Source organism: Mirounga angustirostris, unplaced genomic scaffold (assembly GCF_029215605.1).
Source record: "Mirounga angustirostris isolate CCGP_5_RB_7025 unplaced genomic scaffold, mMirAng1.0.hap1 SCAF_5, whole genome shotgun sequence".
Classification (NCBI taxonomy): Eukaryota; Metazoa; Chordata; class Mammalia; order Carnivora; family Phocidae; genus Mirounga; species Mirounga angustirostris.
The window spans coordinates 55,486,102-55,513,918 of NW_026991713.1; the positions used below are offsets into that span (position 1 = coordinate 55,486,102).

Sequence of the window (27,817 nt, forward strand, 5' to 3'; positions counted from 1 at the left end):
TTGTCACTCAGAGACATGCTGTTACCAAGCAATGTAATTACAATTACAGGATGTGTACCACTGTTGCCATGTTTAAAATTAATGAATATTTTATTGTCAACACACAAATACAGAAATATCCTGTTTGTTGTGCAGACAGATTTTCAGTGTTTCAGCAACAGAGACAAATAAAATTTACTCCCATGCAAATTTAATTACAATATGATACATGAGAAAATGAGTGACATTTCATAAATTAGAAAGAGAATTAGAAATTCAAAAATGCTAATTTTTAATAAAGCCAATTAACACACACTAGAATTAAATGCAATCTTTACCTTCATCAAATGATTTTTCCATTATTCTTTAGTGCAGCATTAAAATTCAAGATGTGAAGGGAAGAAAACATTCCAGAAATACTAATTATGACAAGAAAAGAGGATGAATTCAGGTTTCCCATCAGGGGTTATTTTTAAATAGGTGACTGATAACTAGAAAAAATTTCTTTATCTGCTACTTTCGAGATGCCGGTCTGTGTCTTGTCCATGTTTTCTACTAGTTTATTTGTAATATCTTAGCTGGCTGGGAACGTCTAAGTCCATCCTTTGATTCCTGTCTCATACAGTTCATTTAATCACAGTAGAGATGGGGACCAATTAAGGAAAATAAATGGTCTAATATTAAGGCCACAGAATGAGGAATGCTTCTATTGCTACTTAACAAATGGCAATTTTGAGGTGCCTGGGTCGCTCAGTCATTAAGTGTCTGCCTTCAGCTCAGGTCATGATCCCAGGGTCCTGGGATCAAGCTCCGCATCAGGTTCCCTCCTTGGCGGGAAGCCTGCTTCTCCCTCTCCCACTCCCCCTGCTTGTGTTCCTTCTCTCGCTTTGTCTCTCTCTGTCAAATAAATAAAATCTTTAAAAAAATAAACAAACAAATGGCAATTTTGGTGGCTCTTCCAGAAGAAATTATTGTTGAAGTTTATCCACTGCATAGAATAGAAAATAAAGTTACTCTTTTCTAAATTTGAGGTAGAGTCTTTTGCTACCCTATATAGGTATTGAGAGATTTCTGTTTTTGCTTTCAAAGAAAAAGAAATACACATAAAATTATAAAATTTACTAAATGTGTAGAATGTATAAGAGGACTTACTTTGATCTGAAAAGAACAACTACTAAAGAGGATTTATTATTTTACAATAGGAGGGAAATGAGGTATCCGCTATCCTGAAATAGACGAAATCTTCCATTATATTTTGTTATTGTTTTTAGAAATGTGAATCACATTTTTCACCCTTCCCACCTGTCCAACACTGGAAACAACTATCCAATATTTGATATTTATCAGTACTATGTATGTTTTCTATTTTAATATACACATGCATTTTATATATGCACATATATATCTATAATTTTATTATAGATTTTATTATAGATTTATAGACATATATACAATAATTTTATTGTTTTATATGAATAATCACATGCTATATATATTTTTCTGCAAATTGACTTTTTTGATCAACCTTAACTTCATGAGATTTATCCACAGATTGAAACATGTAACTCTAATTTCATTTTCACTGCTGAATAGTATTTCACTTACACATGTATAACTCAACTTTTGTATTTCACTATTGAATGTTCAGTTATTTCCACTTATCTTTCATTACAATGCTGCTACAATAATTCCGGTATAAGTATTTCTTTGTGCATATATAAGAATTACTTTAAGGCAGTTGTCTTGAAACAGGAGTATGTTTATCCCTGGTGGCATGCAAAAACCTCCCAATGATATGCCAACATGGGTAATTTTAAGATATGATGTTCCATATCTTAAACTTCCCTGGGAACTCATTCATAGTTGTCCTCATATTTTACAAAAGAATTGACATCTTTACAACAGCAATTCTTCTGATCCATGAATCTAATGTATCTCTCCAATTACTTAGGTTCTTTTTAATATACTTCAACGGAATTCTGTACAATTCTTCATAAGTTTCTACCATATTTTTGGCACAGTAAGCCTCTTTTCTTAAATTATAGTTTTAACTATTTATGCTAATATATAGGAATGTGCTTGATTTCAGTATATTGCTAGACTCATAAATGCTAATAGTTTTTCTACACATCCTCTGGGGAATTCCACGTAGGATAGAAAAATTGTTTTCAAATAATGGTAACTTTGTTTTTTTTTCTTTTGAATCCTCAAAGGTTTTCTTTTTCTTGTCTTACTTGAATTGTTAGAATCTCCATTACAATTTTCACCTAGTGAAATAGAGACATATTTCAATTTGTTTTTGTTTGTTTGTTTTGTTCTTGAATTTGTATTCATTCAATTTTTTTGATGACTAGGTCTATTCAGTTTTTCTACTTTCTTCTTGAGTTTTCTTTAGTAAGTTAGAGTTTCCTTAAAAATATTCCATTTTGTGGGATGAAGGGGAGTGGGAGGTACATGCTTCCAGTTACAGAATGAGTAAGTCACAGGAAGGAAAGGTACAGCATAGGGAATGCTGTCAAGTGTATTGTAACAGCACTGTATGGTGACTGATGGTAGATGCACTTGTGGCGAGCCCAGCATAATGCATAGACTTTTTGAATCAGTGTGTTGTATGCCTGAAAGTAATGCAACATTGTGTGTTAACTATACTTCAATAAAAAAATATAAAAATATTCATTTTTCCTCCTAAGTTTTCAAATCAACTTGCATACAATTACCTATGATATAATAGGTTGCCATAATAGGACTCCTCCTGTCTCAGCCTTAGCTGAAAGCTCAAGACAAATAATAAAGTAGCTACCAAGTACTTCACTTCTTAAAGTGAGTTACCCTTGCAAGATTGCCAGCATTTATTTAATTACCCACTGTTATGGTATAAAGAGTAAGAGTTAACAATGCTTGGAGGGAGCATGCCAAGGTGCTTTTCATGTCCTCCTCCTTCTGTGCGAGACAGAATTAATTTCCTTTCCCTCCTTGCTTTAGGAAGTTGAGTGAAGAGGACTTAAAGAGAATCATGCCAAGAAGTTTATACGTGTCTCCTGGAGCCACGACTATGTATGGAATGGTGTTTAATTTTCATAGGGACAAACTAAACACAAGAGATGGTCTGGGGCTAACACAGTAGTGACAGAGAAGGCTGCATTTGAACCAAAGATTCTTCCTCCCAAAGGGCAAAGGTGTACGTGTCCCCAGAAGGGAATAAGCCAAGAGTCATCTTAAAAAAGGGATTCATCTGGGGGAACAACGGGACCCAACTAGAAACTCAGGTGCTGAGGGGGAGTTGTAACTGACCAGGCAGTAGGGATATCCTCTATGAGAAGATCCCCAGTGGGGATGTCTGTGGAACACACTGAAGTGTTGATGAAATAAACACTGAGTAAGAGTGCATCTGCCATACCTGGAGGCAAACTGTGTTAACCACATATGCATTTGTCCTTTTATTTTATTTTTTAAAGATTTTATTTATTTATTTGACAGAGAGAGACAAAGCGAGAGAAGGAACACAAGCAGGGAGAGTGGGAGAGGGAGAGGCATGCTTCCCACTGAGCAGGGAGCCCGATGCGGGGCCTCGATCCCAGGACCCTGGGATCATGACCTGAGCCGAAGGCAGATGCTTAACGACTGAGCCACCCAGACGCCCCTGTCCTTTTATTTTAGTCCCCCTTACCCTTAAAGTCTTCCCTAAAGGAGTAAAACTCTGCAACTAGTCAGTTAGAAAAGACAGAGAGAAGGGAAAGGAAGAGAGAAGAAGACAACCATCCTCCCCACTCCCACCACTTACTGAAGACTGAACCAGGCCCTCATTAGAAGAAGAAGAGAATCTTTTAAGAAGTTCAAAGCATTGACATTAACCTGGACTGGACTTTTCTTACTAAAAGTAAAGGCCATTTTCTAAGAGACCAGAAAAGTTGTGAAACTTGCTAGGGATTTTTTCCAAAGGCAAGACAGAATATGTTTCACTGTGAGAAAAAGTGAAATTCATTTCTGCTTACATCTAAAGAGGTCTAGTCCATTAAATAAACTGGTAAGTTCTTCAGCATTGTTTTAAAAATCTGTGCTTTGTCTGTAGTTATGTCCCACTTTGCCATTCATTTATTCCCTTATGATCAATATACTATCCATTAGTGTCAAAGAATATATTCTGGCTTTGTTGGTTCTCTTTATTATATCTTTTTTTCCTACTCTGTTACTTTATATGCTTTATACTGCCATTTGTTGAATTTCTTTGAATTTGTTCTATAATCATTCTAACATTAGCAAACTAAACTTTACATTCATTGCCTTTCAGCACTTCTTTTGTTCTTCTGTATTATAAGCTTATGGTATTATACATATCTATCTAATGCTTACCACTCCAACAATTATTTGCATGAAAATTCTTGTCTATCTAGTTATTTAGAAGTTCAGGGTTGTTTTTTTTTTAATTTAAATTTCTTTTTCCTTTTTAGTTATTTCTCAAATTGATTTCTAACTTATTTACATTGTGGTTAGAGAATGTTGCCATATGATACCAATCCTTTAAAACTGGCTGGGACTTGTTTTATGCCTTATTATACATTTAGTTTGCAGAAATTTCCGCATGTTCTTGAGAAAAATATGTTCTCTAATTGTTGGGCAAAGGGTTCTATTTTCATTTATTATGTTATTCTAATTAATTGTATTGTTCAGATCTTTTTTTCCTTCCTGATCTCAAATATGGGAGAACTGTAGAAGGATACATTTGTCCTAACACTTCTGCCGATTTTGTTTTGTTTTTATTCTAGTCTTTTTTTTATACCTAATAACTAACCAACTCAAGAATCATTATAGCTTTATGGGAATAGAAGTTTTAACTATTAAGATTAAAGTACCAAAAACTAGAAGTATAGAGTATACTCTATGCTCTCTGAAGAAGATTAACCCTATCCAGGGAAGGTACAAACTGAGAAAAGGTAAGAACTCTCCAGATATCCAAAAGGTCATGTGGAAGTCTCAAGAAAGCAAACTAGGAATACTCTTCCCCAGGCTTTAATCCTTCTAAGTGCAGGAGTTCAGAGAGAATTCAAAGTGCTCAAAAGAAAAGACTGTTGAATCACAGATCTGTACCTCTGAAACAAATAATACATTATATGTTAAAAAAAAAAAGAAGAAGAAGATAGCAGGAGGGGAAGAATGAAGGGGGGGAAATCAGAGGGGGAGATGAACCATGAGAGACGATGGACTCTGAAAAACAACCTGAAGGTCCTAGAGGGGAAGGGGGTGGGAGGATGGGTTAGTCTGGTGATGGGTATTAAAGAGGGCACGTACTGCATGGAGCACTGGGTATTATATGCAAACAAAGAATCATGGAACACTACATCAAAAACTAATGATGTAATGTATGGTGATTAAAATAACATGAGAAAAATAAATAAATAAATAAATATTTGATAGAATTCCTCTGGAAAAAAAAAAAAGAAAACTATCATTGCCCCCAGCCTCCCACTTACAAGGTATCTCGGACATCCTTTCATTCCTATTCCCTAGAACTCACAGCCTAGACTCTACTACCTCTCTTGAGACTACTAGGTGTAATTTCATTGGGCACATGAGTGTGCTATTGCTGGGCCACATGGTAATGCTGTGTTTAACATTTTGGGAAACTGAAGATTGTTTTCAGTATTCCACTGCAGTATGATATCTTATGTGTTTTCCCACTTGGAATGTTCTCACTCTACATTTTATTCAGGTGTTAGTAGTCAGATGATGCATGCAGTAGTCAAGGTGCAAAGAATATTTGTAAAAAGTGTTTTATTTTCTATTGTACTTTATATTAACTTTATTACTATTGGAAATGATAACTATTACTATTAGAAAAAAATGGAAATTTGGGAATTGAAAACATAGAACAGAGGGATTGTGCAGAAATAAATATGGGCCAAAATAAGAAAACAAAAACAAATAAATCATCAGGATCTTAAAATACAGATAATCAAAATCAAAAGGCAAAAAACATCCCCAAAATATCCTCATATATTGAACAATGGATTAATTTTCTTAATATAAGTATTTTGCAACTCACTGAAAAAATAGATACACATCCCATAAAACTAAGATTAGAGAGTTGGCAAGGCTTTCATTATAAGATATGCAAATGGGTAAAAAACATTTTTCAATATTCAAACTTACTTCAAATTATCAAAATGCAAATTAAAGCAGCAACCAAATGAAGCCTTTAGCTAAGCACTGGAAAAACTTGATCACACCCAGTTCTGGTGTGGAAAGACAGCCAGATATCACTGCTCACTGGTAATGTCTATTGGACACAGTACAATTCCAAATTGAAAAATTTTATACCCATCTGTCTGCTTATCAATGTAAACACATACATACCTGTCTTGGAAAATATGTACGTACTAATTTTTCTTTAACACTGGGAATATAAAGTCCTTATAATCAGAGCAGTAAAATTATCTCCTTTGTGAGCTTTTCATAGATACTAATATAATAAAATGTAATTATAATATTTCAACACTTGTCAAGCCAATTCAATATTTTAGAAAGGGCATGAGTATGTTAATGGAGCCTAATTGGTGGCCTGCTGGGTTCAGCTGCACTTTGGTAGGTGGCACTAAAGCAGGGGTATCTATTTTGGTTAGATTGCATTTTTGGAGCAAAGGGTGCCTCTTTTCCCCCTCAGTGAATTTAGTTAAGCATGTCAATGATGTCTCAAGCCTTTGTTTATCAAGAGCATCTAAGTCTCTCTTGGCCTCCTACCTGGGCTACTCTCTGAGCTGGAATAAAAAGTGTATATAGAGTTTACAGCTTTTGTAGTTCTTTCAAAGCAATATCTCATTTAATCCTCATAACTTTGGGAGGTAGGTCTTATACTCTATTACTAACTAGGAAATGAAATTTAATTAGTTTTAGAAAGCAGAATTGGTTCCCCAAGGCTAATCTGTCCAATGTCACAATTAGTAAGGGGCAGTATTAGAATTCAAATTAGTTTCTCCTGACTCCACCATTATGCACACTTTCCACTATACATTTTATCTTATCCTAAGCTTTTTGAGTTAGTGAGTACAGGAATATCTCCATTTTAAGAAGAGAGTTGTTGTTTTTTTTTAAATAAATGATTTACAAATGAGCCATTACAAGAGTGAGTAGAGATTGTACTATACCTAACAAAACCTAGAATCCAGGATTTCTAACTCCTGACTCTACTTTGTCATCTTTCCTCTACCTGCTGATGCCTCTGGGGATGAACTGACAGTTCCCTGAGATACCACTCAAATTTTTGAGGTTCTTTGGGGCAGACTTCTACCCCTTCCAGATAGCGCCATAAAACATGTGCTGCCCACACAACCCACAGTCCTCAGTACTCAGGCAAAACCAACACCGAATTACATCTTTTTTTAAAAAACTGTAATGATAAATATGTATAGCAGTAAGCTTAGACATCATACCTAACCAGGTAAGGATTAAAAAAATTAATTTCAGCAAAAAGTGAGAAAGCATTTTCCCTGATCACCTCATAAGAGTTTAATTTAAAATGATTTCTGAAAAAAACAGAAATTGCTTAAAGTAAAATTTCATTTTCAAGTAAACAAAAGATGTTTGTGTTTGTATATATATTACTTCTGTCCAGAAAGAATACAAGGCACCTTACAATGATATATAAATAAAATAAGAGAACACAGATTAATTTTAGAAGCAAAATGAGAAGGTGTAAAATTAGCCAGAGAATAGGGAAAGAATATCTTTTCAATGTATACATTACAAATTTGGTCAAAGTTTTTAATTGGAGAGATGGTTATCAAAACCTTTTTGTGTGTGTGTGGTGCAACTACCTACAGTTTTGTGATAAATCAGCAAAAGAAATTACACTTTTGGGGATACCCAAGAAAACTTACAGTGAGAAAATGCCTTTTATTGCATGACTAAAAGTAATGCAATATTGCTCTGCAATGTCAGATTTGTAGAGTCCAGGTCCTGAGGTTGGAAAGGGCTAAAATGTTAAGGATAAGCCACAACTCTGGACTACATACAAAAAATTTACTCAAGCACCAGCCAGAATCAAAAATATAAAAACAAATAAAAATACAGAAGTAATTAGGTCATCCAAATGTGCTGACAGACTATTTTCTCTAAGTAGGGTTAAGTCTGCCAGCAGCTCACATGTCCCAGGAGAATAACTGTGGTAAATAATCAAATTCCAAAGGGAGGTGAGCAGATATTGGGGTCAGTGAGTTCTTAACAGCTGACTTGGATGATCCTTCTAGTGGCATTTTATTGCCGTGTGTGTTTTCATAAACCACTGAATTTCTTAGTAACCTAGAGCTTGCAGGTGTTCTAGGCTTGTCTACTGGCCCTCACCATTATGCCTTTCATAACTGTAAAGGGTTCAGTTGATATGAAATTTGGAAGGGCCAAGAGAAATGAGACACCATTAATATCCTCTGGAGGAAACTGCAGGTAGATACCTGGGCAGAAGATAAGGTTTTGAGAATCATCTGCTTTGGGTGCCAGCCAAGACTGGAAACTGCAGAAATGATGGAGAGTTACCAAGGCTGCCAAGTGAGCACCTGTGTGTCACCTACTTCTAACAGCTTTGTGCCCAAGCCTGCCAACAGCTGGGTAAGCCATTAATTCTCTGTGCTAAAATCCTACTGTTTGGAATATCTGGAACAGTTTTTGTTTTCCAGGCCAATTTCTGATACTCCACCAAATGTGCTGACCAAAAAAAACTTCCTAGTCAATGTTACTATGAGAAAACCAGAAATACTATATAATTCTCAGTGTCCATAATATAAAAGAGAACCATTTACTCATGAGACATACAATTATTCTTAGTATAAGAGACTTTTCCCTCAACAACAGCCTTCAAATAAACAGAATTTTCAGAATTATCCTACAATAGAGGCTTGACTTCATGGGAAGGTGGTGTGGAAGGAAACAGGAAATACACTGTTATCATGACACTCAGCTCCCTGTGGGCACAGTTTGTTTTAAGAATACATTTTAGTGGTGCCTGGGTGGCTCAGTTGGTTAAGCAACTGCCTTTGGCTCAGGTCATGATCCCAGAGTCCTGGGATCGAGTCCCACATCAGGCTCCTGGCTCAGCAGGGAGCCTGCTTCTCCTTCTGACCCTCTCCCCTCTCATGGTGTTTCTCTCTCTCTCTCTCTTAAATAAATAAATAAATAAATAAATAAATAAATAAATAAATAAATAAATAAATAAATACAATCTTAAAAAAAAGAATACATTTTAGGATATCTAACTGAATGGGCAGTCTAATCTTCAAGAGGTCCTTTGCTTAGCTCAGTCTTGACACATATCTTTTGATAGAGAGTTACATTATACTGGAGAACATGTTAATCTAGCATGCATTTTGAATTACTGGTTAAATACAGGTTCATAGGTTTTAAGGACAACCAACCTAGATATAATACTACCTATCTGCGAGGAAGAATAAAGATCCTGACAGGACTGAATTCCTGATTAGAGATTCCCCCCCCATTTTTCTTGGAAGTTGCAAATGTAGGACCTGTGTGCAAAATCATCTCTCCTTAGAAACCTGTTGTACATCCTTTCTAGCACAAGGATACTTGGGCAATCAGGGCCTATTGACAAAACTCCTTTAAATGAAAGTTCTAATGAATTTACTTATGCAGATTTTCTTTGGAAAATGTGAATACTCTTAAGCATGGTTCATATTATAGTATCTTTTATCAAAAATGTTTTAATTATTACTTAAATTCTAATAGTAGACACTCTTTGTGGATTGCCTCCATAAATCACATAAAAAAGATACCTATCTAGAAGTTAGAACACCACCAACCAGAATTCTTCCCTCATATAGACACATTCTCATCTGTGGGAATTCAGATTATTGCTACTTAAAGCTTCTAAAGACAAAGGAGTCATGGTTGCACTTTTCAAACTAAAAGTGTAAATTTATTATCATTCAAAAAATATTTCTTGGATACCTACTATGTGTCAGACATTGTGTTTCCATAATAGGATATATCAGTGAACAAAGTAGACAAAATTATCTGTTCTCACATTCCAGTGGTAGAGGTAGAAAATATGTCAAAGTAAGTAAAGTAAGTTGTATGTTAGAGGATAGTAGGTGGCACTGAAAAAACTTGGGAGGAAAATGGAATGTGGAATGGCAGGGATGGGAGTTGCAATTTTGTATGGGATTATGAATGAAAGCCTCAATGATAGGAGATTTTAAAGAGTCATGCAGATACATATGGAAAGAACATGCCACACAGACGAAACAGCTGGTGCAAAGTCCCAGCGGTGGAAACGTGCACACATGTTTGGCAACCAACAAGGTCAGTGAATATGGTACAGTGTGTGAGGGGAAAGTATGAAGAGATGGGATCTAAAAGGTTATGAGAAGCCAAATGATAATGGGTCTTATAAACAATTTTCAGGATATAGGAATTTATTCTGAAGGGGAACACAGTACAGCCAAATGATACTGTCTGATTCACATTTTAACTAGATCATTCTGACTGCTGGGCTGAGACTTGGAAGCAAGTATTTCCAGGGGCATCACTTTACATTTGTCTCACAGAAATTCTCCTCTCACTTCTTCTTCCTGGCATTTATCTGTTTGAAATCCACTGATGCATTATGTCTACTTGAAGAAGAGCTCTATCAAGTAGCTTTATATCTCACATTGTATTCCTTCCTCCAGATTCATTATAAAATGATAAATAAGATTGGACTCAGCAACCAGAAGCTTCCACGATTAATACTTTTACATCCTAGCATGTAACAAATGTGTTAAACATTTATGCTATGATTTCAGGTGCTAAATGGATATTCAATCATATATGTATATGCATGTATCCACTATAATCTCAAATATATGAACACAATGTAAAAAGGAAAAAAAGATCAAATAGGAATATTCCAAACGTTCAAAAGATTATTGTCTTTTCTTTTTTTTCCCTCCAACTTTCAGTATTTTAATTCATGTGAGCAAACAAAAATTATTAGAGGGTGAAAGAAGTCACTCTCTACACATATACTATTATATGTTGAGTTCTCTGAGAGCAGACACTGAGAAGTTTGGGGTACAAGATGTTTATTAGGGATCAACACACCTGTGAAAGGAAGGGAAGGAATGGAGAAGCAAGACTGGGAAGAGGGATAAGTCATATTACTAATGCAGCTCTGACAATCTCAGCCAACCTGGTGAGAAATTCTGAAACAAAAATTGCCTGTAAGACTTGTCCTGCTGCTGGGCGCCTGGGTGGCTCAATTGGTTGAGTGGCTGCTTTCAGCTCAGGTCATGAACCTGGAGTCCCAGGATCAAGTTCCACATCAGGCTCCCCCTCCACGGGGAGTCTGCTTCTCCCTCTGACCCTCCCCCCTCTCATGTGCTCTCTCTCTCTCTCTCATCCTCTCTCTCAAATAAATAAATAAAATCTTAAAAAAAAAAAAAAAAAAAGACTTGTCCTGCTGCTTATCCACCAAAATGGTCTGGCCTTTCTGTTCCCACCTCAGTCAGTCAGTGGTTGAAGATATGGCCTCAAATGAGATGGTTTTCTGGATGAAGGCATACCCTGAGAAGTTAACAGAGTCATCTAATGACTGAACTTCCCTCTGCTCACCGAGCCCTTTCTTGAAGGGTAGCACATTTCTGTTTCCCATACACAGATGCCTTGTGACAAAACATGTTACACACAGGCCAGGTGACAGGATTGTCTCCCTAGCCTATCATTTCACAGCCATTCTCTGAATAGAAAAATAATTAAAATGGAGCAAACAGATTCCTGCAACCAAAGCAAATAGAAGAAAAGGACTGTAATCTCTTAGGTGTCTCTAGGTGGAAAGGGGAGGGAGAAAAGGGATTATTTCACATACTGTAATGACTCATGAAGGAAGCAAAAGTGCTTTGAGGAACTAAGGTACTTGGACTAGGAAATTATTAGAAGCAGAAGAGGTGAGTAGTCTGACACCTGCTTGCTTCATTTCTTTACCTCCCATTATGGCTTCCGACCCTATACATATCTTGTAACCGATCTGCCCAAAGACAACCTCTGAAAATCTAAAGCACATTTTCAGTGCTCACCTTTTGCCAGGTCTCTTGTTAGCATTTGACACATTGCATTACACATTTTTTTTTTCTTAATTACACACCACCACACTCTCCTAGTTTGAGGCTCTCTCTCTCTTTCTCCTAGTTTGAGGCTCTCCTTCTCAGGTTTTTTCGTTCATTTCTCATTCTCCTTCTAAAATCAAAATTTACTCAGAGCCATTTCCTATATCCCTTCACTTCTCTCCCTGTATTAAATTCCACATAATGTCATTATTTTGCATTGAGTTTCATTGAACCTCTATAAGATGACTCCCAAAATCTACTTCTCTAGCCAATCTTTTGAGTTCCAAACTTGTATATGAAAGTTGTTTTTGAAATTTACACACACTTAACATATGCAAAACTGAACAATTACTCCTTAACCCCCACTCCAATACACAATAGTTTTTCTCAAATCTTCCTCAATATTCTTATAACCAGAATACCCAGTTTTTTAAGTCAGAAATCTAATACTCATATACTTAGTATATGAGTTCCAAAATATATACTTCGTTTTCTCTCTGTGGTTACTACCATTACTGTAGGATATACCATCATTAAATCTTATCCCAATTCCTATAACCTTCCCACTCTTTTCCTACAAAAATCCATTCTCTAAAGAGTAGCCAGAGTGATATTTTAAAATCTCAAATAGGGTCATATTCAAAACCTTCTAATGAGTCCCCATTGTACTTTATATAAAAATTCAGATTCCTTACCACAACTTACAAGTACCTGCATTAATTTGTGACTAGTCTGACTCTTCATCTTCATTTCCTATTCTTCTTCCCTGAATTCACTCTGCCCACACACTCACTTTCTTTCTCTTTCTCTAACACACTGGGCTCTTACCCATTTTTTAACTTTTGTATATTCTATTTCTTTTTCTGGATTGCTCCTTCTCATTATCCATGTTTATAGCCAATATAATTTCTTCAAATAGGCCTCTGTTGAGAATTTATCCTTAAATAGACTCCTTATGTTACTTTATCTGTTCTTTTCCTGTAGATCACTTACTGCAACTACAGATTTTACATTTATTAGTTTGTTTAATCATCTAATATTGTCTCCCCTATTAGAGTGTAAGCCCCATGAAGGTCAGGAAAGTATCTATTTTGTTTCCTACTGTATCCTCAACAATTAATTAGCACAATACCGGACACCCAGTAAGTCCCCAATAAATATTTGTTAGATGAATTAATAAAGTCTTTAAACTAACATTAAGAAATAACATTTTAATCCTTTCATTTTAGGAAGATAAAACGTCTTGCAAACTCGCTCACATTTTATAAATGGTGAAAATGAAACACAGAAGCTTGAGGACCTTCTCTGGTCCTGGCCAAGTCACCATCATATCTCATCCAGATGAGTTCAAGAGGCTCCTTAGTGATCTCCTCACTTCCTCCCTGTCCTTGCTGAAATTCACTCTCCACAGAGCAGCCACATCTGAAAATCATACATAATCTGAACCTAGTCTTTTGCCATGTTTCAAAGGAAAGGAGAGGGGGAGGAGTTAACATGGGGGAGTAGTAGGAGGACCCTGAGATTGCCTCATCCCTCCAACACAGTTAGATCAACATCAAATCATTTTTGAACAACTCAGAAACTGATCTGAAGATTAAGAAAATAGTCTGCACAATTGGAGGGAGAGAACATGGCAGATGCTAGGTTCAGAGACATGAATTGAGGGAAAGAAAAGCCATGGTGCCACAGAGGGGAGGAAGCAGTTTTGCAGAGAGAAGTCGGGGAGAGAAGGAAAGGGGGAGAGAGACAGAGCAGTGTGTAGGGTTTGTGCAAGACGCCATTGTGTGGGGATTCCCTGGGTTGCACTGGTAGAGAATGAATATTCCCCTTTCCGGAGTACATTTGGAAGAGGGTATACTGCCTCTCCAAGGGCAAAGGACCCACCAGGCACCACTGAGCAGCCATTTCACAACAGGGGACAGAGGCTTGTGTAGATGGAAGATAGCCTGGTCGAAACTTTTTGCTGTGCTTCACCATAGACTCCAGGCACCTCCATGACCCTTTGACGGCTTTTCTGGGACAGAATAGTGCCAGTGCAGCATTGTGAGGCTCTCCTCCAGGGAAGTAGAGTGGGTTTGCACCTTGCCAGGTCCTTTAAGATTTGGAATTTTGAATCCCAGACTTTGGCCAGAGATAAAACACAGAACCATGGCACCAGGTATGCCAATGGCCTGGACACAGATAGGTTGAAGGCAGGGATCTGAGGAGGGCCTGGGACACGAGAGACGAGATTGTTCGCTTTTCTGTGAGGGCTTTCTCAACAGTGACAGCAGCAAGTTCCCCTCCCCAGAGACAAGAGGGTAGGGTGATGTCGTCTTCCACCCCCCAAGCCCTCACCTCTGCTCACCAGCACCCTTGGACTTCAGAGAGAAAGACTGCACCTCCAGTGGATGCTGGAGTCATTTACACCAAACCCCGTCCCCCTGCACCTGGCATGGGCATCTCTACAAGGGCAGATCTGACTGTGAGCCAGTTCAGCGGGCCTCTCCCTCAGAAGACCAACACAGGTCCCCTGCATATAACAAGTCTACTGATCACAGAGTGCCCCAAAGTATTAGCTTCAGTTCTAGTGGACAGAAGACCAGTCTTGCTGGCTTGCTTGCTTTCTTCTTTTTCTTACATTATTTTATTTTTTTAATTTTTTCTTTGGAATCAGGCTTACAGTTTTTTGTTCATTTGTTGGTTTGTTTGCTTGTTTTCTTTTCTCGTTTTTTGGATCAGTCTTTCTCTCTCTCTCTTTTCTTCTTTCTTTTTCTATGGGATCAGGTACATAGTTTTTTGTTTGTCTGTTTGTTTGCTTTTTTTATTCCTTCTCCTTTTTTCTTGCATCAGACTTTTTTTTAATAAGGCTTATCTTAACAAAACAAGTCAAAGTACACCTACTTAAAGGTCCAAACACTCCCCACTGCAAGCAAGGAGGACCTCTACAGAGGACAGACCTGTGGGAAAAAACAGCCAAAACTCAACAGAACAGTGCACACAGCACTCAACCAGGAACACTTCCTGAAGTGCCAGCCCCTGGACAGTGTATGACCCCTTCTTAATATAGTATTACTCTCAGGAGCAGGAAACATAAAAAGCTTTCATAATGAAAAAGACGAAACCTAGACATAATGACAAGATGGAGGAAATCTTCCCAAAAAAGATCAAGAAGAAATCATAGCCAGGGATTTGCTCGAAAGAGATATAAGCAATATATCTGAACATGAATTTAGAACTACAGTCATGAAAATACTAGCTGGGTTTCAAAGAAGCATAGAACACACCAGAGAAACTCTGACTGCAGAGATAAAAGACCTAAAAATTAGTCAGGTCAAAATAAAAAATGCTATAACTAAGATGCAAAACTGACTAGATGTAATCACAATGACGATTGAAGAAGCAGAGGAATGAACAGGTGATATTGAAGATAAAATTATGGAAAATGATCAAGCAGAAAAGCAGAGGGAAAGATAACTATTAGATCACAAATATAGACTTATGGAATTCAGCAATTCTGCAAAGCACAATAATATCCATATCATAGGAGTCTCAGAAGAAGAGCAGGGGAAAGGGAGCAGAAGGTTTATTTGAGCAAATAATAGTTGAGAACTTTCCTAATCTGGGGAAGGAAATAGGCATTCAAGTCCAAGAGGCACAAAGAACTCCCCTCAAAATCAACAAAAATAGGTCAACACCAAAAAGTTCCATAGTGAAACTTGCAAAATACAAAGATAAAGAGAAAATTCTGAAAGCAGCTCAGGAGACAAAATCCTTAATCTACAAGGGTAAACACATAAGGTTAGCAGCAGACCTGTCCACAGATATTTGGCAGGCCAGAAGAAAGTGGCATGATATCTTCAATGTGCTAAATGGGAAAAATATGCAGCCAAGAATACTAAATTCAATAAGGCTGTCATTCCATTCAGAATAGAAGGAGACATAAAGAGTATCCAAGACAAGCAAAAGCTAAAGGAGTCTGTGAACCCTAAACCAGCCCTGCAAGAAATATTAAAGGGGACCCTTTGAATGGGAAAAAGAGGACCAAAAGCAACAAAGACTATAAAGGAACAGAAACAATCTACAGGGACAATGACTTTACAGATAATACAATGGCACTAAATTCATATCTATCAATAATTACTCTGAATGTAAATGGACTCAATGTCCAATCAAAAGACACAGGGTATTAGAATGGAAAAAAAAAACAAGACCCACTGATATGCTGCTTACAAGAAACTCATTTGAGACCCAATGACACCTCCAGATTGAAAGTGAGGGGGTGGAGGATCACCTATCATGCTAATGAACATCAAAAGAAACCTGGAGTAGCCATACTTACATCAGACAAACTAGATTTTAAACCAAAGACTGTAATAAGAGATGAAGAAAGGCAAAGGAAAGGAGAAAAGGCAATGCAAAAATGAAGTGCAACTTAAGATGAAGCCTTCAATGACTATTTATATCCAGTTAGTTCCTTCCCTCCAAACCCCTTGAGCTTCTTAGTTATTGAGAGAAAGATTACTGTGGACAGACTTTCTAAAGGCGATATTGGTGGCTTCCTTGAAAATCAGCAAAAGTCAGTACTGAAACGGCAGTGAGAAGCAGCACAGATACAGTCTCTAAAGGGAGCTCATCAGTATATTTCCCTTAGTATCAAAGACACACAGACAAGCTCAATTGACTTTAATTAAGGTCTCCCTAGACTCCCCAACAGGTAAGCCTTCCTAGCATCCCTAGCACAAGAGCTAAGTAATTTGCCAACCAGGGTAAGTGTGAAAGATACTCCAGCCCCAGGGTAGCTATATAATCCTTAGAAGTAATTAGTAAGAGATTACAACCTATTATTCTGCATTCACAGCAAAAACACTCTGTTATCATAGCAATGGCCTAGATATGTGTTAATTTGATACCTATTGAACAAAAATCATCACATCAAAAAACATAGAACCAGGCTTGTATTTTAATATCATAATGTTTCCTAGGACAGATAATGATATTTAGATGTAGTACTCCTTAATGCGTTTGTTCGATTATCATGCTCCATAATTTATAAAAATTATAAGCAAGAAACATTTTCTTTGAAAAGAAACAGGTTTTTTAAAATCCAAAACCATGTAGACCACAGAACTACTAGGCAAAGAACAAGAAAGTTTAATAAGAAGCTGGAGTTTTAAATTTATGTTGGATGCCAAATTTGCAAATACTTTTTTTTTTTTTTTTTAGATTTTATGTATTTGTCAGAGAGCGAGCATAAGCACAGGGCGCGGCAGGCAGAGGGAGAAGCAGGCTCCCTGCTGAGCAAGGAGCCCGATGCGGACTTGATCCCAGGATCCTAGCTAGGATCATGACCTGAGCCGAAAGCAGACGCTTAACCAGCTGAGCCACCCAGGCATCTCTGCAAAGATTTTTTAAGAATTTTTATCCATTACTCCTTATATCAAGTTCAGTGCTTATTAGCATCACAGTGTTACAGATGAAGAAAACAGAGATTCAGAGAGGTTAAGTGAGCTTTGTGGGGTCTCTTAGTAAGTCAATATTGGCAGGGAATGGATTAGAGCCTGGAACCCTTCTCCTTTTCAGGCTAGCAAGCGGTACTCACTCTGTGGGGTTACTTTCCTGAGCAATAGAATAAACATGGCAAGCATCTATGGATATTTACAATGTATCAGAACTTTTTAGAAAGCAGTTCTCTCAGTTGATTAAGTGTCCAATTCTTGGTTTCCGCTCAGGTCATGATCTCAGGGTCATGGGATCTGCCCCACCTCGGGCTCAGTGCTCAGTGCGAAGTCTGCTCAAGAGTCTCTCTCTATCTCTCCTTCTCCCTCTGCCCCTTTCCCAGCTCCTGCACTCTCTCTCTCTCTCTCTCTCTCTCATAAATAAATAATTTAAATAAATAAATAAATAAATAAAATCTTTATTAAAAAAGGAAAGAAGTTCTCTCAATGCAAATAGTTCTTCAAAAAGAATGATAAAAGAATGATTTTCTGGATAGGTATAATGGAAGTTGCAGTAAATTTTGACCAGAAAATTTCTCTTTCATTATATAATCCTCCACTTACTAAATTTTCTGACCTTGGGCAAAACAACTTCTGTATGACTCAGTTTCTTCACTTCCAAATTTGATACAGTACCAGAAGCTACTTTCCAGGATTGTGGGAAAACAAAAGAAATAATTCCTTGAAAGGTCAACAAATAACTCTGAGTGTCTATTATGTGGTAAGCACTTCACATACTAAGATTCAGAGACCTGGTCTCCATCCAGGAATGTAGCACTACCTACAAGTTTAAGGTTGTTACTTTTATATTTGAGCAACCACATGTCCTATCCAAATGTGGAAATGGAGCAGTCTAAATTGTCTCATCTGAGGCAAATATTTCCTCAGTAAATCATCCTTTAGTTCTGAACTAGAGGTTAAGACAAACATAGAGTACAAAGCAGCTGTGAAGGTAATTCAAAGTTTGTTCAGTTCTTAATTTCCCAAGAAAGAAGACAGGTAAATACCACTAAGCAAGCAGCTTCAAATAGAATATTCCAGGAAAACCCATTCAGGTGAGTATAAACTCTATAAGTAACAAATCAAGCTAGACACCCATTACCTAGATTGCTATGAATTAATGTGTAAAATTATTATCCTAATAATAAACACTGATAAAATAGAAAACAGAAACTCATTCTTTTTAAAGAAAAAAATTAAAAATCCATATAGAAACAAAAGTATACTAGAGTTTGCCTTCAAAATCCTTTTTTTTAATCCTTTCTTTTAATAAAAGTAATTTTTCAAAGAATTTTTTAAAAAAGGTTTTATTTATTTGAGAGAGAGAACGAGAGCAAGAGCATGAGCAGGAACAGGGCAAGGGGCAGAGGGAAAGGGAGAAGCAGAACTGCTGAGCAGTTTTGTTTTTGTTTTTGGTTTTGGTTTTTAGAGCGATTTCTAGCATTTGGCTATTATAGGGAGTCCAGCAGATATTGATAATACCCAATTCACTATCAATTACCTATTAGGGTAGTGCAGCGTAGTGACCCAGAGCCCAGATTCTGGAGCTAGACTGCCTCAGTGAAAATCTTGGTTCTAATAGTACTAGCTGCATAATCCTGGGTAAATTACTTAACTAACTGGGGCCTCAGTGCTTCCTTTTCAGCCAGGAGCGAATTACAGGTCTTAGCTTTTAGTCTTTTTGTGAGGACAAAATAAATGAATGTGAATAAAGCACTTAGAATATTGCTGGCCACATTGTAAACACTCAATAAGCTTTAATGACTATTATTGAGTTGGTGTTAATCATAACAGCTCAGCTCATGTAGTAATGTGCTTATTTCCATAGTCAGAAATATATTTTTCTTTGTCAGAGATAGAAGATTTTGAATTGAACTATTAGACAACAAATATATCTTGCCTAAAAACAATACAGTTGATTACTTATGGTTAAAAAAATCACTTTGAGACTATTTCATTCCTTATTTTTCCACAAGGATTTACCTTGTCATCTCTAATTTGGGAGAGATTTTCTTTAGGGCATTTTGTTTCCTATAAGTAGTTTTATTTTTACCCCTCCAGGGTAAGGATATTTATTCATCTCAAATAGTTGAATCAAGTGAAAACAATGCTGTCTGAAATTAGTTTGGTTAATTTGTTTTTCTCTTTCCAAAAGCTTCCTATCTCAGCTCTACCTGAATGTACTTGGTTTTATTCTTTTGACAAGCTTATCCCCTACTAAGCTGTGTTTCTTTACAGCTTGATTGCAGTGTGTCAAAACTGCTGGGCTCTAATCATGAGCCTCTTTTCAAAGATTCAGTTGCTTCCCAGTAGCTGAATACTTACATCCATCCACCGACTGTTACTGTCAGCATCCTGCTGCTTCCTCATGTGAGGAGTTCCCAAGCTCTTTTTACTTCAGCAACTTAATGAGCACTTTGAGTTGTGAATACTATTTTCTCTGTGAGGCCAGGGCCATAAATCCCTTCAAGTCTCTCCCCTCCACCCATATTAGGGGCGGGGGAAGCTTCCTCTCTCCCCACCCCACCATTCTTTCTCTTGGCAGATCAACAAAATTCTCTCAGCTCTTCTGAACTAGCCATTATCAATGCTGCAATCTCAACATCTCTCTCTGGTTCCTGTTCAGAACCAAATGTAATTTTTCTAGACGGAATTTGTGACAGCAGATCTGTCATCCACCAAGATGATCAGATTGGGGAAGCCCTTCTAAGACTAGAGCAGAAAAATATGCTGTGCACAAATAAAGAGTTTACCTGCAAACTTGTATCCTTGAGTTCTCCTTTCACTTCTTTTTGAGAGTATCTGGGGGTTTTCCCTAAGACAAAAGAGGATATTAAATCATATTTCTATCCTATAATTTGCAAAGCTTTTGGTATTGTTAGGTATGTACTACTCAGTAATTTTAGTTTTCCTCCCCCTTTCTACCTCCTGTGCTATGTATACTTCCACCTTTCAAACTTACACACACTTTTTCCCAAAGTGGCCCCACAATACAGAATATTCCTTAACTTGCTGCTTTATAAACCTAATATGTGGTGTTGCATCTATCCCATCAGTACCAGTAATGCACATGGGATTTGTAATTGCACTGAGTATGCGTACATATCATCTCCTCCATGCAGCACTGTATTAAATCAGGCAAATTACTTCATCTTTTTTTTTAAAGATTTATTTATTTATTTGAGAGAGCGAGAATGAGAGAGAGTACATGAGAGGGGGGAGGGTCAGAGGGAGAAGCAGGCTCCTCGCTGAGCAGGGAGCCCGATGTGGGACTCGATCCCAGGACTCCAGGATCATGACCGGAGCTGAAGGCAGTTGCTTAACCAACTGAGCCACCCAGGCGCCCTTACTTCATCTTTTTAACCCTTGCCTATCTGTAAAATGGGGATAGCACCTTCCTCATAGGGTTATTTTGAGGATAAAATATGATACAGTAAGCACTTATCACATCACCTAGCAATTGGAAAGCAATCTGTATTTCAGCTATCAATATAATTATTACTGTTATATCACTACTATTTAACAAATTTGCTTCATTTTTAAAATTACCAAAAATAGTACTCCATTTTTTAAATTAATCTCAGTGTGTCCAACTAATTTCCTATTAATGACTCTTTAGATGGTTTCTACTTTTTTAATATTAGAAACTGTGATGATGGACAGTCTCACATGGTCATCTCTGCACACTTATGGCTATTTTTCTGTTTGCAATTCCCACCCCCCAAATTCTCAGTAACCCTGGAGAGTGTGCATAGAAATTAAGAATATTTTTCCTTTCAATAAAATGTTCCCCTTGCACATCCTTTGGCTGACCTGGGCAGGGGGGTAAAATTGCAACCTCACCCAACTATTAAACATTGCCTCCAGTCCTGCCCCAACAGGAAGCCTGGCCAGAGAACCCAGACAGCCATGGAGCCCTTCCTACAGCCCTGCTCAGGCAGAGAGCCAAGCCACCAGCCCTGCCCAACTGTTGAGCCTGAAGAGAGTCTGAAGAGAGACCCTGGGCAGCCTCTAAGCCTGACCAGTGGAACTGCCCATCATAGAGCCAAGCTTACAATCTTCCCAGTGGTTGAGCCCAGCCAGTGACACACCCAAAGGTGGAGCATAGCCTGCAGTCCCACCTAACCAGGGAGCTTAGAAAGCAACCCCAAAGGACCACAGAGCACAGTCTTCAACCCCACTCAACTGTACAGCTGGAGGTCTAGCCCAACCAGAGAATCTAGCCAGCAGCCTACTGTGACAGTGGAGCATAGCCAATGGCCTAACCTAATGATAGAGCTCAGTCTGAGGCTCCATTCAACTTCGGGGCAGAGCCTCAGGCCCCACCTAATGGCAAGGCCCGGCCCATGGGTCTACCTGAACAGGGAGTCAGCTGTGGCCCTGCCTGAATGTGGAGTCAGCCAGTGGCACCATCACGGTCATGGAGCACAGCCTGACCAGAAGCGATCGCAGAGCCCAGCTAGCGGCCCCACCTGATGGTGGAGGATAGCCAGCAGTCCTGCCTGACGAGTAGCCCTACTTGAATGTGTAGCACAGCCAAGAGACCCACCCAACCACAGAGCCCAGCCAGCAACAACCCCATTCCCACCTCAGAGCACTGACAATGGCCTCACCCAACTAAAGGCTCTGCTAGCAAGGCCAGCCCTCCCATGGACACTATCAGCTGACCCAACTAATACCTCAAGCTGACCTGTCTCTCCCTACCAAAGTGAACCTAAAATCTGGAAGAAAAGACCGCTTATTCAAATGCGTAGATACCAACACAAAGATAGAAGGATTACAAATAGTGAGCTAAACATGACACCACTCAAGGGGACTGATAAAGCTCTAATAGCTGACCCTAAAGAAATGGTAGTATGAATTCTCTAACAATTCAGAATAATCTTCTTAAGTTCAAAAGACTGTAAGAGCACACTGACAACTAAACAAAATCAGGAAAACAATGCATAAGCAAAATGAGGAGATCAACAAAGAAGGAAAAACCACACAACAAAAAACAGAAACTACAGAGCTGCAGAATACAGTGACTGAAATTAAAAATTCAATGGAAAGCTTCAATAGCAGATTTGACTAAGCAGAGAAAAGAAACATTAGGTATAAGAAGAATTAATACTGCTAAAATGCCCATATTGCCCAAAGATATTTACAGATTCAGTGCAATCCTTATCAAAAATCCAATGGTGTTTTTTTGTTGTTTCTTTTTACAGATACAGAAAACAAAACCCTATACTTCATGTGGAACTACAGAAGACCCCAAATAGCCAAAAAGGCATCTTGAGAAAGAAGAAAAAACCTGGATATATAGTTGACCCCTGAACAACACAGGTTTGAACTGCACAGGTCCACTTACGCATAGATTTTTTGCAGCACAATACTGTAAATTTATTTTCTGTTCCTTATGATTTTTTAAACAATATTTTACTTTCTCTATCTTTATATAAGAATATACAATATGTATATAATACATATAACATATAAAGTATGTGTTAACCGATCGTTTATGTTATTAGTAAGGCTTCCAGTCAAGAGTAGGCTATTAAGTTTTGGAGGAGTCAAAAGTTATACAAGGATTTTTGACGGCATGGGGAGTCAGTGCCCCTAAACTCCACATTGTTCAAGGGTCAACTGTATATGTCTCAGCTATACATAAAAAGGGCAATGTTAACTTAATCTTCCCATTTGGGGCATCAAAATCATAATTTTAAAAAAGTATTGGGTAATACAAAATATTGAACAATACAAAAGAAACCATAAAATGAGAAAACATAAGCCAAATCATTAAAAATAGTTTATGTTAACTGTATTATTTCTTTTAATGTACATTTTTTCCCTTTTATTATTACAAAAAAACTTAGAATTTGGCACAGAATTAATGGTCAATAAATATTACATGTATTGTTCATAGCTGTGGGCATCTGAGTTCTGAATACGATAATGAACGGGTCTATCTAAACCAGAGCTCCTACCAGAGCATTATCTGGAGGGTGTGTGTGTACATATATACATATATATATATATATACACATTATATTCATACATACATACTTTATTAGAGCAATTTTAGGATGACTGCTAAGTTGTGAGGTAAGTACAGAGATTTCCCATGTATCCCCCTACTGGCAGATACGAATGGCCTCTCCCACTATCAAGAGCCAGCACCAGTGTGGTACATTTGTTTCAATCAATTAACCTACATGGATACATCATAATTACCCAAAGTCCATAGTTTACATTAGCATTCACTCCTGGTGTACGTCTATGGGTTTTGGCAAATGTATAATGACATGTATCCACCATTATAGTATCATACAGAATAACTTCACTGCCCCCCAAATCCTTTATGCTCTACCTATTTATCACCTTATCCCCCTACCCCTACCCCCTGAAAATAAATGACCCTTTTACTGTCTTTATAGTTTTGCCTTTTCCAGAATGTCATATAGTTGGAATCATGAAGTATGTAGCCTTTTCAGATTGTATTTCTTTCGCCTAATAATATGCATTTAAGCATATGCATAAGTAATATGCATGTCTTTTTATGGCTTGATAGCTATTTCTTTTTAGCAGCGAATAATAAACCATTGTTTGGATGAACCATAGCTTATATATGTATTCACCTACTGGAGAACATTGTGGTTGGTTGCAAGACTGGGCAACTGTGAATAAAGCTGCTATAAACATCCATGTGCAGGTTTTTGTGTGGACATGTTTTCAACTTCTCTGAGTAAATACCAAGGAGTGCAATGGCTGGACTGTATGGTAAGAGTATGTTTAGTTTTGTAAGAAACCACCAAACTGTTCTCCAAAGTGGTCATACCATTTTCCATTTCTACAAGCAAAGAATAAAAGTTGCTATTGCTCCACATCCTTGCCAGCATTTAGTGGTGTTTCGGATTTTGGCCAATCTAAAAGAGTGTAGGTTATCTCACTGTTGTTTTAATTTGCAATTCCTTAATGACATATGATATATGAAGTTGAGCATATTTTCATATGCTTATTTACTACCTGCATATGCACTTTGGTGAAGTGTCTACTAAAGACTCCCCCCACTCCTTTTTTTTTTAAAGTAGGTTCCATGCATGGAGCCCAACATAGAGCTTACCTGAGATGAAGACCTGAGCTGAAATCAAGAGTCAGGCACTTAACTGACTGAGCCACCCACGTACCCCAGACTTTTTCCCATTTTTTAAATTGGGTTCATTTATGTATTGTTTTCAGAATTTTTTAAAAATTTATTTTAGGTAACAGTCCTTTATCAGATAAGCCTTTTGCAAATATTTTCCCTCAGTCTACGGCTTATATTGTATTTCTCTTGCAAGTGTCTTTTGTAGAAAGGAAGTATTTAATTTTAATGAAATTTAGCTTATCAATTTTTTCTTTCATATTTTTCATGTCTTTGGTCTTGTATCTAAACAGGCATCCCCATATCCAAGGTCATCTAGATTTTCTTCTATGTTATTTTCCAAAAGTTTTGTAGTTTTATCTTATACATTTAGATGTATGACCCATTTTGAGTTAAATTTTGTGAAGGATGTAATGTCTGTGTCTAGATTCATTTTTTGCAGGTTGATGTCCAGTTGTTCCAGCACCATTTGTTGAGCAGACTATCTTTGCTCCACTGTACCTAGAATTTGCTCTTTTGTCAAAGATTAGTTAGCTATATTCATGGGAGATCTATTTCTGGGCTCTCTGTAGTGTTCCATTGATCTATATGTCCATTCTTTCACCAATACAACAGTCTTAATTACATTAGCTTTATATTATATCTTGAAGTCAAGTAGTGTCAGTCCTCCAGCTTTTGTTTTTCCTCCTTTGATTCTGTGTTGACTATTCTGGGTCTTTGCCTCTCTATATAAACTTCAGAATCTGTCAATATCCACAAAATAATTTGGGGGCATTTTGATTGAGATTGTGTTATATCTATAGATCAATTTGGGAAGAACTGATGTCTTGACAATATTAAGTCTACCTATCCATGAACATGAAATATATCTCCATTGATTTAGTTCTTTGATTTTGTTTATTGGAGTTTTATAGTCTTCCTCATATATATCTTGTACATATTTTGTTAGATTTATATCTAAATATTTTTTTGGGGTGCTAATGTAAATGGTATTGTGTTTTCAGTTTCAAATTCTACTTGTTCACTGCTGGTATATAGGAAAGTGATTGACTACTTTTGTACTTCGTATCCTTGCTATAATCGCTTATCAGCCAGGAGTATTTTTGTCAATTCTTTCAGATTTTCTACCTAAACAGTTATGTCATCTGTAAACAAAGATGGTTTTATTTCTTTCTTCTCAATTAGTAAAATACTTATTTCTTTTTCTTGTCTTAATGCATTATCTGGGACTTCCAGTACAATGTTGAAAAAGAGTGGTGAGAGACAACATCCATACCTTGCTCCTGATATTAGTAGGAATGCATCTAGTTTCTTACCATTAAGTATGATATTAACAGGTTTTTTCTGTAGATTTTTTTTTCAAGTGAAGAAGTTCCTCTCTATTCCTAATGTACTGAGAGTTTTTATGAATAAGTGATGGATTTTGTCAAATGCTTTTTCTCCATCTACTGATATAATCAAATAATTTTTCTTTTCTTCACTTGTTGATGTGATGGATTATATGAATTGAATTTCAAATGTTGAACCAGATTTGCATACCTGGGATGAACCCCACTTGGGTGTGATATATAATTATTTTTTTACATTGTGTTATATTCAATTTGCTAATATTTGTTGAGGATTTTTGCATCTATGTTCATGAGAAAATCGGTTTGTAGTTTTTTTTTTTTTTCTGTCAATATGTTTGTCTGGTTTAGGCATTAGGGTAATACTGGCTTCAAGAATGATTTAGAAAGTATTCCCTCTGCTTTTATCTTCTGGAAGAGATTGTGGAGGATTGGAATAAATTCTTCCTTAAATACTTGGTAGAAATACCCAGTGAGCCCATCTGGGCCTGGTGCTTTCTGTTTTGGAATACTTACTGATTCAATTTCTTTAACTGATATATACCTATTCAAATTGTCTATTTTTTCATGTGTGAGTTTGGCAGATTGTGTCTTTTAAGAATTGTTCCATTTCATCTTTTTGTTAAATGCATGGGCATGGAATTGCTTATAATATTCCTTTATTATCCTTTAATGTCCATAGGATCAGTAATGACATCCCCCCTTTTATTTCTGATATGAGTAATTTGTGTCTTCTCTCTTAGGTAGCCTGGCTAGAAGTTTATCAATTTCATTGATGTTTTCAAAGAACCAGCTTTTGGTTTTGTTGCTTTTCTGTATTGATGTCCTGTTTTCAATTTCACTGAAATCTGTTCTAATTTCTATAATTTTTTCTTCTGTTTACTTTGCAATTAATTTTTCCCTTTTCTAGTTTTCTAGGTGGAAGTTTAGATTATTGATTTTAGGTCTGTCTTCTTTTCCAGTATATCATTCCATGCTATAAATTTCCCTCTAAGTACTGCTTTTACTGCATCCCACAAATTTTGATAAATTGTATTTTCATTTTTATTTAGTTCAAAATACTTTAAAACATACTTTTAGATTTCTTCTTTGACCTATCTGTTATTTAGAAGTGTTTTGTTTAATCTGCAATTTTGGATTTTTCTAGCCATCTTTCTACTATTGATTTCTAGTTTAATTCCATTGTGGTCTAAGATCATACATTGTATAACTTCTATTCTTTTAAATTTGTTAAAGTATGCTTTGTGACACAAAAATATTGTTTATCTTGATGACTGTTCCATGTGAGCTTAAGAATGTGAATCCTGCTGTTGTTAGATGAAGTAGTCAATAAATGTCAATTATATCCAGTTGATTGATGGCACTGTTTGGTTCCATTGTGTCCTTATTGATTTTTTGACTTTTACATCTGCCCATTTATGAAACAGTGATGTTGAAGTCTAAAACTATAATAGTGGATTCATCTATTTCTACTTCCAGTTTTATTAGTTCTGGCTTCACATATTTTGACACTCTGTTTTTAAGAGCATACACATTAGGTATTTTTATGCCTTTTGGAGAACTGACCTCTTTATCAGTATACAATGCCCCATTTTACCCCTAATAACTTTCCTTGCTTTGATGTCTAATCCTGTTTTCCTTTAATTAGTGTTAGCATGTGTCTTTATATTTAAAATGGGTTTCTTTTTCTCTTTCTTTTTCTTTCTTTCTTTCTTTCTTTTTCCTTCTTTCTTTCTTTTTTAAGTAGGCTTTATGCCCAGCATGGAGCCCAAATGGGGCTTGAACTCATGACCCTGAGATCAAAACCTG

General features: G+C 36.9%; 1 long non-coding RNA gene across 2 annotated transcripts in view; it reads right to left on the bottom strand.

Moving 5' to 3' along the window:
* The window catches only part of LOC135364416 (uncharacterized), a 240,121-nt gene that overhangs the window by 49,018 nt on the left and 163,286 nt on the right, over positions 1 to 27,817 (bottom strand). Inside the window, exon 4 of one of the 2 annotated variants that reach the window (XR_010411486.1) lies at positions 20,293 to 20,354. The exons of the other annotated variant lie outside the window; for it this stretch is intronic. This is a non-coding gene — a long non-coding RNA (uncharacterized LOC135364416). The remainder of the gene's footprint in view (positions 1 to 20,292; positions 20,355 to 27,817) is intronic. 2 annotated transcript variants of the gene reach the window in all.